We start from the raw sequence: 15,719 nt of genomic DNA on the forward strand, positions 1-15,719 counted from the left end.
ACCCTAATTGGAGTGAATTACAACAATCTAGCTTAGAGATAAGGAAAGCATGAACGATATTGGAAAAGACGTAAGTAACATACTGCACGTTAAGTACGCTGTCTTCACGCTTCCCATGAAGCTTTTTACTTAAGCTACTGTGATAAATGAAGAGGGGGAGCTCCCTTTTATGGACACCCGACCCAGCCAGCCAGTAGCTATAAAATCCCTCTTAGTATCTGTTCTCTAATTGCTCTACCTGTAAAGGGTTAAAAAGTGAGTGAGCACCTGGCCAAAGAGCCAATGGGAAGGCTAGAACTTTTTAAAATTGAAACAAGACTCCCCTTTTGTCCGTCTGTTGTTGTTCTCCATGGAGAGGCGGACAGGACTGAGCTATGCTGTAAGAGCTTGGGCCAGGTATGAAAAAAAATCATCAGTATCATACCTAGAAACTACTCATTTAAAAACCCCAGATATGTAAGTAGATCAGGAAATGTCTATGGCTAGTGGATTCCTCTGTGCTAACCCCAGGTGCTTTTTCTTTTGCTCACCACCTTTAAGCTGGACCTCAAGAAAACTATTCTTGGCGCTTAATCCTTGTAGATGCTTTTTAAAAAGCAAGCAATAGCCTGAGTTCCCAGATGTATTGTCTGCTTTTTTTATTAATAAAGTTTACCTTTTTAAGAACAGAATTGGATTTTTGTGTTTTAAGAGGTTAGTGCACATTGTTTAATTAGCTGGTGGCAACAGCAGTTTTTTTTCCTCAGCTCTTCCCCCGGGGAGTGAGGGGAGTGAAAAGGCTTGAGGGTACCCCACAGGAAGGATTCCCAAGTGTGCCTTCTTCCTGGTATCTCAAAGGGATTCTGCACTCGGGTGGTGGCAACATCTACCAATCCAAGGTCAGAGAAAAGCTGTAACCTTGGGAGTTTAATACCAGCCTGGAGTGGCCAGTATTAATTTTTAGAGTTGTGGAGCTCCCCCCCCACACACCTTCTGCACTCAAAGTGCCAGAGTGGGGAATCAGCCTTGACTGCGTCAAATATCTTCAAACTCAGCTACTGCATTTTTTCTTCATCTAGTGCTATGTACATGCCAAGCCTGAAGTGTAAATCAAAGTTGGTTTTGAGTTTTCAGAGCACATCAAAAAGCACCATTTTTATATTTAGCTACCTTGCTAGACCTTTTCCCCCCCAGTTCCAAATTTAGTAAACTCAATAGCAGCCAGGGGATTTTTCTCAGATTTTTAAATGTGATAACAAAAATCACTTCTGAAATGAGAGCAAAATATGAGAGTTTCCATTTATACGATATATTTTCTGTCACTTCTGAATCTCCCTAAAAAGTAAGATTTTAGAACTAAAGCATCATCTCAGTCTTAACTTTATGGCATCACTGCCATCACGCTGTAATAAAAGCAAATAATTTGTAGGAAATTTTTAGCGACCATTTAGATTAATGGTTTTCAACTTTTTTCATTTGTGGACCCCTAAAAGACTTCAAATGGAGGTGTGGAACCCTTTGGAAATTTTAGGCATAATCTGTGGGCCCCCAGGAGTCAGCAGACCGCAGGTTAAAAACCACTGATTTAGATCATTAGCTGAACATTTTCAGCCAATTTTAATTAGATTCAGAAGAGGAAAGCAATCTCTTCTTAAGCAATTTTAGGCAAATTTCATAGATTTTTCAAAATCTGCCTTTTCTACAGAATAAATATCAAAACACTTCTCTTTGTTCCTCATATTTTGTTTGTTTTAAATCTTATTTTTAAAGGCCTCAGGTTGACAGCTGGATAATTCAGGGGACTGATAAGGGGAATGTAGAGCTTTCTACCTCTAGGTTACCTCAAGTCTGAATCCAACTGGGGGCCCTGATGCTACAAACCCTTATGCATGTAAGTAGTGCCATTGACTTCATTCCACAACTGAGGTCCAGTTCAGTAGTAATTTAAAACTGTTGCCATTTGCGGGTTCTTCCTAAATAGGGAAACATAGCCCCATATTCTCCAGGGAAAGAAGAGATACAAATATTATACCCATTAGTCATTATAGCCCAGATTTTTGAAGCTATTTAGGCATTGATGCGCTCATTGTTGCAATGCCTAACTGATTTAGGGGCCTAAATTTCACTTTCAAAGGGGTATGTCATAGACTACTGAGTGCCTAAATCCCTTTTACAAATTAGTTCGGTTTTGTGACATTGAGCACAGTAGTACCTAAATAGTTTTAAAAATCTGGACCTATTTGTTCATCATTTCAGAGAGACTAAGAGTCAGATAGGTGAAAAAACACCCTCTGGTCTAGTAATGAAATGGAAGGCTATCAAAAATATTGGAAATTACATAAAGCATGAAGCAGGTCAGAACAACTTTCCTTCCCCTCCAAATCCAGAAATGTTTTCTTCCTAGTGAGTTTTTGTGAAACTGCTGGGTCTATGTCCCTAATGCATTTATCCCAATGAAAATGACAATTGTTTTATTACTTGCTTTAGAGCTATTTTGTTAAGCAAGTGTATTTTTTGTCATCTTGTTTAGGTTTAAAGGTAGCAATCTGCTTTCTAAGAACTTTATATATTACCCAGATTAAGAAATTGTCCAAACTCAAGCTCTTTTTCCAATTTCAGAGAGTGAGACTGTAACAGGGTCCTTTCCTGGGCCACCCCCTGCTGGGTCTGTGCTCCTCAAGAAAGCACTGTGAGGCTTTTTTTTTTTTACTGCAGCACCCATGGCTTTTATTTACAAACAGTTCCCACCACCAGCGATACTATGTACAAACTTACAAGGCTTTTTGTCTCCTCTTTACAGGGTGGTCGCCCTTTAGCCTGGAGACTACCCCTTCCCTGGCCATTCCCCCCCTTTGCACTGGCTGCCAGCCAGCCTTTATAGCTCTTCAATGAGCAGGCCCGCAGGTGCAGCTAGTTCCAGAGGCCAGGCACCAGCCTTTTCCCCAGCCCCAATCTAGTTCTCCTGATTGGGGCTGGCTGAGCAGGGGCTAATTAGGTGCTTTTGCACCAGCACCCTGCTACACACCTCCCCCCTTAAGCTGGTGCCAGGCCTGGCCTCCCTTGGCCTCGCCTTCCACAGCCAGGGATTTTATTCTGAGGCTGGGCACCCTGCCCAGCCGAGGGGTCCCCTGAAACAACCCCATGGGGCTTTTGCACTCCCCACCCACAAAAGGCACATTGGGTAGGGGGTGAGGCACCCCACGGGTCCACACGTACCCAGAGGTCCTCACACCACTCACACGGCTGAGCCGCTGCGCCAGAGGCTCCCCTTTCCTTTCCAGTGGGGGTGATGGCTCAGAGCCCACTGCCCCGAGTCGGCCCCATGTCTCTGGTCTAGGCCCTCCGTCCCTTTGCTGCTGGGCCTCCCTCTGCTGAACGCCTTCTACCTCCCCAAGGGCTCCCTCCCCCAGGTGGTCCTGCCCCAGGAGCTCCCTGGGCTCCTCAGTCATTCCCTCTTGTTTACTTTCCTGGCTTTGTTGTCTAGGCTGTTCTCCTTCTCCCCCCGGAGGTTGTGGGGCCTTCTCTTGCTCCTGATCCGCCTCCCCCGGGGCCTTGCTCTCCCCTTCCAGGGTTCTTTTTCCCCTCGTTCTTGGTTGCTTCCCCCCGGCCGCCTTTCCCCTCAGGGGAAAGCGCCAGTCCTGCCCTAGGACCACGGGATAAGCTAGCCCTTCAATTACCTCCACCCGCTTCCAGGTAAAATCGCCCGTCTATTTCGAGAGGTACCCGGGCCACGGGACAACATTTCTTATCCCCGTGGATGCACTCCACCCACATCCGTCCACCAGGGATAAGCCAGTGCGGCTTCACAAAGTGCCGCTGTACAAAGGAGTGGGCGGAGGCCGCATCCACCAGACCCCTATGGGGCCTTTTGCCTACCCGCACCGGGATGGTGGCTAACCCACGCCTCCTTTCCCCTGCCCCACTCCTAGTCCATCCACAAAAGTCCACCGCTCCACACTCCATCACCGGGCAGTCCTGACTTTTGTGTCCCAGCTGAACACACCGCCAACACACGAACTGCCCCGGGCGGCTAGGGGTCCCCTTGGGCTCCTCCCGTCTCCTGTCCGGCGGCTTCACCCCACTGTGCTCACAGGGTTTCTTGCCCCCCTCTGGGTCTCGCAGGACTCGATGCTCCCTCACTGGGAAGTCAGCCTCTGCATATTCCTCAGTCCTTTGCACGGCCGCTTCCAGAGTGGCTGGCTGGTGCCACCGCACCCAAACCCACACGCTGTCAGGGAGGCCCTGTAGAAACTGTTCTAGGATCACTTGGTCCATTATCTGGCCCACCGTGTGGGCGGCAGGCCTCACCCACCGGGTTGCCCAGTCCGTTAGCTTTTGCGCAAAGGCCCGGGGCCGCACACGCCCTGTCCATCAGGCTGCCCGAAGCTTCTGGTGGTATTTCTTGGCCGACAACCCGAGGTGGTCTAAGATTGCTGCCTTCACCGCATCATAATCCCTGGCTTGGGTCTCTGTCAGAGCCATATACGCGGCCTGCGCCTCCCCGGTGAGATAAGGGCCGAGCCGTAGGGCCCAGGTGGTATGATCCCAACCGGCTCCCAGGGCCACCCGCTCAAAGGTGCCCAAAAAGGCATCAGGGTCATCAGCGGGGGCCATCTTACAAAGGCTGAGGCCTGGAGTCCGGGCACCATCCCCCACCACAGCAGGACTCACCAATTTCTGCAGGAGCTGTTGCTGTACCGTTGACTGCTCCTTGATAAAGTCCGAGCAGCAGAAAGCCCTCCAGGTCTGCCAGATGAGGAGAGCCTGCTGCTCCACCTGGTGGGACTCCTGGAAAGACTGTAGCATCTTCTGCATTTCTGTTTGCTGCTCAGCGAGCCATTGCAGGGTGCTCTCCATGCCCAGGCTGCCACACTGCATCTATGGCTCGGATCCCAGACAAGCCCCCACGTGTAACAGGGTCCTTTCCTGGGCCATCCCCTGCTGGGTCTGTGCTCCCTTAAGAAAGCACTGTGAGGCTTTTTTTTTTTACTGCAGCACCCATGGCTTTTATTTACAAACAGTTCCCACCACCAGCGATACTATGTACAAATTTACAAGGCTTTTTGTCTCCTCTTTACAGGGGGTCTCCCTTTAGCCTGGAGACTACCCCTTCCCTGGCCATTCCCCCCCTTTGCACTGGCTGCCAGCCAGCCTTTATAGCTCTTCAACAAGCAGGCCCCCAGGTGCAACCTGTTCCAGAGGCCAGGCACCAGCCTTTTCCCAAGCCCCAATCTAGTTCTCCTGATTGGGGCTGGCTGAGCAGGGGCTAATTAGGTGCTTTTGCACCAGCACCCTGCTACAGAGACACAAGGGGGGGGGGAGGTAGGGGTGTGTGTGTGTGAGTGAGTGAGTGAGTGAGTGAGAGAGAGAGCAAGCAAGCAACAAGAGGGTGATATGCCAGCAGGTAGAAGGTAGGGTTTGAAGCTTAATGGAAAATCATGAGCACTCACAACTCTTAATGTTTGAGAGGTAGCATTGGCCATTTACTAAAAAATCTAAGCTTTCATCTTTAGAGAATGAAGTTTATATCTCTTACCATACATTCTTGCTTATATAAATTAAGGAACATTTGCCTTGCAAAAATACTGTCTCTGGACACATAATACTGTAACAGAAAAGGATTAACTAGGACCTGGTAAACACTTCAAAGTTTTGCTGCCATAACTATGTTGGGTAGGAGTGTGGGGGGGAAAAAACACTCACCCCAGCCAATATAGCTATACCAGCAAAACTCCTGGTGGAGATGCAGTTATACTGATAGAATAGTGCTTTGTAGACATAGCTAATGTCATTTGGGCAGGTGGTAAAACTCTGATAGCAAAAGATCTTCTTTAGCCAGCATATACTGCATCTACACTAGGGTGCTTTGTTGACATTACTGTACTGGCAAAGAAAGACTCTGTAGTGCAGACAAGTCCATAGGCTTAATGCACTTCCTTGTTCACATTAAGAGTTTACCTTCAAAGCCTACTTCACACTACTTGAATACCAACAGTATCCAAATCAAAGATAATTAAGCTAGAGTCAACAGGACTGAGAGGGGAGAGAATGCACAACTAGCAGTTGCCCTAATTTGTGTACTGGCCAGGACTTGGAACTGGCAAACCACCTACGTCAGGGGTACCATGGAACCAGATGTGACAACTAGATTGCAAAGGAGGCCCCTTGTTCCAAGAGTATTTCCTGGAGGGGCTTTTGGGTTTGTGATCAATTTGCACCAGCAGAGTTGGTGCAAAATAGTCCCATTGCAAAGGCAAATTCTTCCCAAATAATTTTAGTCACTGTGTTGCTTTTCACTGCACTGTATCACTGTATTCTTAAAATTCATTGTATGTGCCTTGGCATCAGTTTTCAGCAGGGTATTGATTCACATACAGCATATGTTGAGTTATAATTAAAGATGTTTTTCAAACACACTTTTTTCAGGAATTAAAAAAAAACAACAACTCGATTCGCCTTCCATTTTCCATTGAAATCAATGGCAAATCTACAAATGACCTCAATAAAAGCTGGATCAGAGATTAGCAGTGTCTAGACACACCACTGGACCTGGCAATATGAACTCAGTTCTCCAATACCTTGTGCTATCATTATGCTCATGCAAAGTGTGAGAACAAAGCAGATGTAAAATGCTACCATTTTCATTTAGCAGCATGTTACATCCACCGGGCACAAGTGTTTGCACAAGGTGTAAGGTGAGAAGAGTCAGGCCCATGGTTCCAAAACAGCAAGAATGGGCAAATGACTCCTATATCTTGGCTGAGGGACAGAGGCAACCTGACTTTGGTCCCTCAAACATTTGTGGAATCTCTTAAAATAGTGTGATGTAGGATTCAGGCAAAGTGACAGTATTGTATATTTACAGGGGAATATGATTTCCCCCCACACACACACACATACTTTTTCAGGTATATTTGGAACCTACAATATGTTTAAAGTAAAAACTACCTAACAGTTTCCTGGAAAACCACTTAGGCAATAGATTTATTTCCATAATATCCTGCCAAAAACGTCAATTTTCTAGATAAAATAACTTTTCCTGTAATTCTCCAACAGCTTTGTTGCAACTTTCCTTTGACCCTGATAAGATGTTCCATGGTCTGAGGGAAGAGAGATAGCTTTATGGGCTCAGTTCTCCAAACCTTTACCCATGTGAAGGAGACTTTGTATATCCAATGTCTGAACATACAGGAATGCCTTCCAATGTAGCATATTTCTCTGAAAAGACATGTTAAGTGCTAGACTCTGTAAGGTGCCAAGTGGCCTCAGCTGCCTTTGATTTCAAAGGCAGTCAGAGTGCTCAGGATCTAGTTGTTGTGTTATAAAAGAGTAGTTGTCTACCAAAGTAGTTTTGCTCCCCCAAATACAGCTGTGTTAACAAACACAATTGTCAACTGTTTTCCAAACTTGCATATTGGCAATACATACGGATATTACTTATAATATTGTTTACAAATATGACTAAACATAAAATGCATACACTTCATACTAGCAAAAACTGACAATTAATACTATAGGAGTTTACTCATTCACAATGTTTTATGTCTCTTTGATATAAAATACTAGATGATACCCATAATGTGAAGAAATCTTAGAAACCTTCATAATGAACACCCATTCATCTTTCGGATGTTATTTTCACACCTTTATCAATACACAAAGCTTTCACTGACTGAAAATGATGCTTTAAAATAATGAGCAGAGCACTGGACTTAGAGCTAGGAATAGCTCTCAGAGGAATCAGTACCTTCCACATTAGTCAAAACTGTAACCGTATAGCTCAGCAAGCCCAACATTAAAACTATAACAGTGTTGGCACAAATGCCGTACATATTGTAGTAATGCAGTGTTTTGAAACAGGCAGGTACATCAATGTGGAAAATGCAGTGCTGCGAAAACCAGTTGCACACAAGAAGCATCTATCATATCTTTGAATTGTAAATAAATGTTCAGCTTAGGAAACTGAGAGACAAATGTTAGTTTGAAACTGTACCTCATTTCAAGGGAAGTCATTCATTTTAGTTCCCAAGTTACCTGTACTCCACACAAACTCGGAGTCCCTCCCTTTTCTTTTACTCAACATTGTTTACATCAGAAATAAAGAATCATGTAAATGAGATTATACAAATATTCATGCCAAAAGAATGGATCCCACAGAATGTTCAGTTTCCTACATGAATTATTTTGTGTGTGATCTTTATTTTGGCTCTCCATCACACACTGAATTACATTTAAATTATAACATAGAAATTGAACCTACCAGTTGGACAATTCAGAATGGACAGAATCAACGGAGTTTGTGTGCCTTGTCCTCTGCATTGATTCCTCTGTTACAGCACATGCCAGAGATTAGTAGAACCTTTATAAACTTGCTTCTGCAATTCATGCCTGTAGTAACGAGATATGTAATCTCATTGCAAGGCACCTCCCACTGCATAGGGCTTATCAGGTGGTAGACACAGAAATTGCTTTGGTAACCAGTGCCTATCAGATGTGGTCTCTGCTAACTAGAAATAAATATACTTCTTAAACAACACTGCTTTGGTTATTAATGTGCAACACTTAAATCAACTTTTTAAAGCCTTTGGATTGCAATGTAATAAGCCTGCTGGCTAATTCCAGTGCATCCTTTCCCACAAACATCTGGCAGAAAAGGACAGAGTTGCACTTGGCCAATAAAAGGAAATGTATGATTCACTTTGATTAACAACCAAAAAGAAGTGACATATAAAGAACACTGGGGACCAAAAACATGAACTGAAAGAGAGTGGAGGGAGCACAGAAGAGGAACTTGAGAACGGCTGGCCAGGCAGCAAGGCCAAAGAAATGACCAGAGGAAAAGCTGGAGTAGCGGGAGCAGCTTTTTCAGTGAGGGAAGCAGCCATGAGGTAGCCTACAGCAAAGGTGAGAAAGGAGAGCAGCTGTGCAGACACATGGTTGGGCTAGAAGATGCCGAAGGGAGCCCTTGAGCAGCAGTTTCTGCTACAAGAAAGAGCAGTCTGGAAGGTAGCCTGAGGAGCTGGACCAACAGTAACTGAGAGAGCAGGGGACAAGATTTGTGGGAGCAGCTGGAGGATGGAAGTGGGGTGGTGTTATACTATGTTACCCACAGGAGGAGAAACTGCCAAGGAGAAGATGCAGGTCACCAAAGCAGCAAAACAGCAATGAGATGATGCTGAGAGCCCTCTACATGACTGTTGAGCAGCTTCCAAAATACCAGAACCACACCCAGGGCTGTCAGACCAAGACCCCAGGACTACCTCCCTCTCAGAAGGGGGCAAAGTTGAAGGTGCATCTTGGGTACGAGATCTTACAAACCCTGAGGGAAAAGATACCTTGTACTTTCCTACTGGATTGCCCTCTAAAGGACTTATTCAGGAATTATGCTGTACTTTCTTTCTTACTACCAAACAAACAATCCAACAACACAGGACGTGTATACACTAGAAAGTTTTGACATTGCAACCACTGTGGAAGTAACACACCATATGTACACTGCCATTATTACACCTGCTACCACCACTGCTGGCATTGTTGCTCTTGCTCTGAACAAGGCTAACCATCACACCATCCACCCTAGCACTCTGCATCATTGCACTGCTACTACAGACAGTAAATGCTGGTGTAACAACTACAACTGAACAATTAATCCTCCTAATCCAATCCCACAATGCTTTACCATCATGGTTGCCACCCCGACCATCTCCTGGGACCCTGGACCTTCTCCATCTGAATCCTGAGGGATGTTCTGACCTGACCAGGCCAGAGAGAGGGACGTAGATGACTCCACCACCTCTACTGGCTGAATCCCGAACACCACGTGGGATATAAGACTGTTCTCCCCCCGCCTTCCCCCCACTACCCCTCCCATGTGTCCTTTTCCTTCTCCACCTTATTTCTTCTCTTTCCCCATCTCTCTCCTTTTTCCCTTCTGTCTAATAAGAGTCTGGCTTAGCTGGCCAAGAATACATATTTTTCAACACTGCTGCAACTAAAAGCAAAGCCCTTAACAGCCTGATGCTGGTACAAATGTACCAGATCTCGCAGTGGCTGATAAGACCATGTGCTGTGCCTGTGTTTCTCCAGCAGTGAGACTGCAACTCAGGGCAGGTCTACACTACACCTGAGATTGATCCACCAGCGGTCGATTTAGCGGGTCTAGTGAAGACCCGCCAAATCGACAGCAGATTGCTCTCCAGTCGACCACTGTACTCTACCCCGACAAGAAGAGTAAGGTAAGTTGATAGGAGAGTTTCTCCCGTTGACCCACCGTGGTGTAGACCCCACAGTAACTAGACCTAAGGTACATTGAATCCAGCTACGTTATTCATGTACCTGGAGTTGCGTAGCGTAGGTCAACTTACCATGGTAGTATAGACATAGCCTCCGAGTCAACACCAGAGACAAAAAGCTACATTTCTGTCTTTGCTGTTCGTTTCTCTCCCACTTTGTATGTGTCTGTCTCGTTTTGTCTTCTAGGAAACAGAACCAGACTTTAACAGCAGCAATGACTGCTCCAGCCAATCTCTACTCACTTATCTTTACCATGCTATCTAAGAGATTGTCAAATGGGGGGAGGGGTGTCCCCAAAAGGGAAAAGGAACAAGAGATGTTGTTAAAATGAAAGCCTTATTTAATACTTTACATTTAAAATGTTCTGACTGTTTTTCCTTCTTTTCTGTATCTTTAATAGAAGGTTTAAAATGATGTTTAATTGTGTGTTTGCCATGGCATTAAGCAGGCTGCAGTCTGTGTGTGCCAAAGCCCAAAACTTGTATAAAAGTGTTTAATGTTGAACAGCAACTAGGTTACATTAACACCTTTGGCCCATATAGTCCATCTTACAGCATGTGTGCCTGCCTTTTTCCTATGAGTCCACAGCTGAGGAATATTGTTTGATCAGCAGCTGTTAGTAAATGTTCCTACCCCAGCAATGACCAGGAACATTTCTGTCCATCTCCCTCTGGCTAGGAGAGTACAACCATTTCTTTCTACTATCATCCATGCTTTGTCACCGCAAAGCTAGGCTACTGCAATGCACTCTGCATGGGCCTACCCCTGTTGGGATGAATTTGCTAAGCAGGTAACTACTATTCCCCCATCAATGCCTTCTCTGCTGGCCTATGACCCTCCAGAGCAGGCACATCCCCCACCTGGAGCCAATAGGTCATGGGGCAGAAATGATTGCAAAATCCCTGACCCAGGAAGTGACCTTGCTGTAGGAGAAGGCAAGGGCTGCACGGTGAGCTGGCATCAGAGCAGCAGAGCAAAGAAGCTGATGGCATGGGAAGCTGCTTTGAGGAGCTACAGGGCAAGCAGGAGGCCAAGCAGGGGCACAGACTGCAGCAGGAGACAGAAAGCCACAAGTGTAGCATGGCCGAGGTGGCTGACACACACAGCCAAATTCAGAACTGTGCAGAACTTGTTGGAAGCAACAGGGACTGGGCAGGGGTCCTGCAGTCACAAGTCAGAGCAAACAGTCAGCAGCAGCTAAAGGGACTGGAGCCTGAAGAAGGCTGTTGCACACTGCCTTTCACACTGGGAATTAGTCTGAGAAGTGATCAGCGTGCTCTGACCAGGTGTTAGACCCAAGAGATGGGACTACTTTCTGAGGACTACTGTGAAGGACAACTGTACACAGACAGAGACCAGAGGTCTTTTAGACTAGCTGCCATTAGCTATCACTGGCATTGACATGTTACTAGGGACTTTACAAGGGCTGATGCACCACAGCACTGGGCAGATGTATCAGTTACATCAGTGATCAGAAACTGAAGCTCATGGCTCACTTATCAAGCAGGTCATCTTGCTGGAAGAACATGACATCAGTGCTTCATTATCTGCACTGCCTGTTGATTTCTCGGTAGTTTAGGGCATTAATTTTGGCCTATACAACATTAAATTACTTAGAACCTGTCTATCTTCCTGTCAATCCTTGCCATACTACCACAGTGACGGGGGCCTCAGCGCTGGAACATATTATCCACATTGGACTGCAGTAGCCTGAATTTGTTGATCTACAAGGCATAGTTCACGGTCTATTAACTTGGGTCTTATGGAGAGGTATTTGCTAATGCAGGGGTCGGCAACCTCTGGCACATGGCAGGGCCAGTTTGTTTACCTGCCGCGTCCCCCATTTTCCCCACTTTAGGTTTTCCAGTTTCTCCCAAAAGTAATACAGTTCTGCCCACTGATGCCTAGAACATTCCCTGACATTTTGGAATTGATCGGAGGTGGCATTTAAAAATAATTGCATTACAGACAGACAGACAGAGAAATGCCATCAAGTTGAGTGCATGGCCTCACCAGCTGGGTCAATGCATACACATGGTAAATTAGCTGTCTTATGACAATTGAACAACAATTAGCTTTTACTATTTCTGAACTACTGCACTCTAGAGCTGCAGCGGGCTTACTAGTGACAGACTACAAGGTTAGCTCCAGGGGCGGCTCTAGGAATTGCGCCGCCCCAAGCAGGGCGGCACACCGCGGGGGGCGCTCTGGCGGTCGCCGGTCCCGCGGCTCCGGTGGACCTCCCGCAGACGTGCCCATGGAGGGTCCACTGTTCCCGCGGCTACGGTGGACCTCCTGCAGGCATGCCTGCAGGAGGTCCACCGGAGCCGCCTACCGCCCTCCCGCAGCACGCCGCCCCAAGTGCGCGCTTGGCGCACTGGGGTCTGGAGCCCGCCCTGGTTAGCTCAGACAGCTCCGTGACATCTTTTATAGAACAACCCCATAGTTACATGTTTAACATTAGTGGCACATAACTGACAAACAAATGTGAACCTGCAAACTCCTGCTTGGGGATAGTTCCTTAAGGATAGGGTCTGTCATCTAGAATGCAATAAACATCGCAGAAAAGAAATCAAAAAGTCTGCAACAAAACTCTGGCTGGTTCCTTGTCCACAAAAGCCTTGTCTTGCTGTTCCAGGGCTGCCTCCAGAGGGGAGGCTGCAACCATAGGTCTGCTGTAAGGCCACAGGCCCACAGCGGGTGGAAGCAGGACAGTCAAAATGAAAATGAGAGCAGCTACTCTGTCCAGAAGAAACTGGGCCAGCCTGCCGCTGCCATCCCAACAGGTTAGACAGCAAGGAGGAGTGGCGGGAGGTGAGAGTTAGGACCAGGATGGAGTGTCTGTCCTTCCATCCCCCCATAAGGTGTTCTATCATGTTGGCTGATGCCAGATTTTGATTGAATGGGTCCCCATGAAAAAGCGGTGGAGGTGAGACTGAATTCCTAGAGTGGAGACCCCACACATGGAACCTGCACAATGCACATCAACTGGAGAGAGTCTGAACAAGCCACTGAATAAGCACACAAGTACTCACCTCCCTGGCAAGAGAAAGACCCATCAGGAACAAACTGAAGGTAGGAGACCAAGACCACAGAAAGGAGGCTGCTGACTGAAACCTCTAAAAAATTAAATCAGAGACCATCAAATCTGAAAGATTTTTTTCTATGTGCAACAGTTTGGATTTCTTTCTGTGAGCCCAATCCTCCAGTGACACCAAAGCCTCCTCGCAGAGTGCGTTGGAGATTGTTCTTGTATCCTACCATGAAGTTTTCCCTCAGTTTCCTGCTCTCTTCTTACTAGGAATTATTAATTCAAGTACCTCTTGGGCTGTTTATGCTATTTATGTCTGACCCTCTCACCATGAATTAATTAATCAAGGCTTTTCATACATTGTTTATTTAAAGAAATTCTATAAATAAATAAAGCAAACATTTAAGTGCCACAGACGGGATATATTAAAGATAACGTTCCTATTAAATGACAGGACTAGCATAAGCATGAATTTCCAGGAACTCTTTCCTCACAAAGCATGACGACTTGTTACTAAGGAGTCTTAGCAGTTCCTTAATGTAGATGAATTACTGGAAATGAATTTTTTGCTGATCTATGTGTATTAAGGGGCAGACCCTGATCTGTAAAGTTTCTTTGGCCTGGATTTCTCTTCCTCACCATTCAGGAGGTTTTAGTAGCAAAACTGAAGAAAATATGGAAGAATGGTATTATTCCCTGCATTTTATTCAGATATAAAGAAAATGCCTGAATGTTAAGCTATTTAACAAAAATCACCAATTAGGCATCTAGAAATACTTCAGCCTCTAGAATTAAGCTTGGATTCTTCACAAAGTAGGTTCATTAAAATGTCTAGTGACCCTTTTGTTTTGAAGAAAATAACACTTCTACCTTTGCTATATTCACATGGTGGGTTATAAATTGAGTTTGCAGCAGAATTGCTTACGTTGGAAATAGGGCAACACTGGCATTTACTATATACAGGTATGTTCTGAGTTTGGTCCGCCACGAGGAATTTTGGGGACGTTCTGCAGTCAACCAATATAATCACCAAAAGGAATGTCTCAACGTCACCTCCTTTAGCCTAAATGGGGCCAAGGAACAAAGGCTCTGAGTCTTGGGTCCCACCATGCTGTGTGCTATGTAAGACCCAGGAACAAGGAGGCAGAGTTGGCTGTTTTATTTGTTGGGGTTTTTGTGTGTGTGTGTGCATGTGTATTTTTAATTTAAGTCCTAATCCTTTTTTCAGTGACCATTTTTATTCTCTTGCTTGTACATGGTGACTGGATTGCCCTGCTAACAAGAGAAAGATCATTCTTCTCCACACTGATGAGCTGGAGGAGGCCCATCAACGTTTGTGATTCGCTCCCTCAAAGGAGAGCCTCAGGTTTTAATTTTGAAAGAGTCAGTTTCTGACCCTGTTCCTTGAGCAGGCAGCTTTGGAAATGTAAACCAGCTCAGCTTCTCAACATTCATTGCCCTCTCCAGGGCTGGACTGAGCCAGATGCTGCTCAGTCGGGCAACTGCTGAGCCACAAGTTACACCCATTATTGCTACAGATATTGCAGCTGCTACAAGTGACCACCCATAGGTGCCAATTCTCTGGGTGCTCCAGGGCTGGAGAACCCATGGCAGGGGCGGCTCTATGTATTTTGCCACCCCAAGCACGGCAGTCAGGTGGCTTTCGGCAGCTGGTAACACGGGACCGGCAGACCTCCCGCAGGCATGCCGCTGAAGGCTCCCTGACTGATGCCCCCACAGCAACCAGCAGGCCGCCCCCCCTCGCCGGCTTGCCGCCCCAGGCATGCGCTTGGTGCGCTGGGGCCTGGAGCCACCCCTGACCCATGGAAAAAAATTAATAGGTGCTTAGCATCCACCGGCAACCAGATCCCGCCTTCCAGAGTTTCCTGCTCGCTAAGGATCAGCTGTTCCACAGTGTGCAGGAGGCACTAAGGGGGCGGGAGGAGTGGAGACAGGGCACACTAGGGGGATGGGGCAGAACTGGACGGGAAGAGGTGGGGCAGGAGTGGGGGCTTGAGGGAAGGGGTGGGGTGGGGGTGGGGTCTTGGGCCGAGCAGGGGTGGGAAGAGGCAGGACAGGGGTAGGGGCTTGGGGAATGGGGGCAGGGCTGGGGGCGGAGCAGGGGGTTGAGCACCCGCAGCGCCCGGAGAAAGACGGCGCCTGTGTGACCACCCTTCCTCCATCCTGCACCTGCCCCAGTAGGAGCACAAGGAACGTACCATGTAGTCAAGCTTCTGCTGCACTGAGCGAGTCTTACAATCACTGCATACCCAGGCCTCCTCCCAATGGTGCCTACCTGCCCAACCCCAGCCTGGAGCTTAAAGAGCCAAAGCACTGAGAGGAAGCCTGGATCCCTGTTTTCCTCCTTGCCTCCCATCACCCAGCTAGGCAAGATTTGCTTCTCTTCCTGACCCCA

General features: G+C 46.7%; 1 protein-coding gene across 5 annotated transcripts in view; it reads right to left on the bottom strand.

The window, feature by feature from the left end:
* Positions 1–15,719, bottom strand: part of IL1RL1 (interleukin 1 receptor like 1) — a 74,752-nt gene that overhangs the window by 40,966 nt on the left and 18,067 nt on the right. The window contains exon 1 of one of the 5 annotated variants that reach the window (XM_039520463.1): positions 8,240–8,393. The exons of 2 other annotated variants lie outside the window; for them this stretch is intronic. The gene's annotated coding sequence lies outside the window, so the exon portion shown is untranslated. Of the gene's footprint in view, positions 1–2,754; positions 2,805–4,650; positions 4,690–8,239; positions 8,394–15,719 lie in introns of those variants that run through there. 2 more of the 5 variants (XM_039520491.1, XM_039520480.1) reach the window with 2 other exon arrangements.

The sequence above is a fragment of the Mauremys reevesii genome, linkage group 1 (assembly GCF_016161935.1).
Source record: "Mauremys reevesii isolate NIE-2019 linkage group 1, ASM1616193v1, whole genome shotgun sequence".
In the NCBI taxonomy this organism is placed as follows: domain Eukaryota; kingdom Metazoa; phylum Chordata; order Testudines; family Geoemydidae; genus Mauremys; species Mauremys reevesii.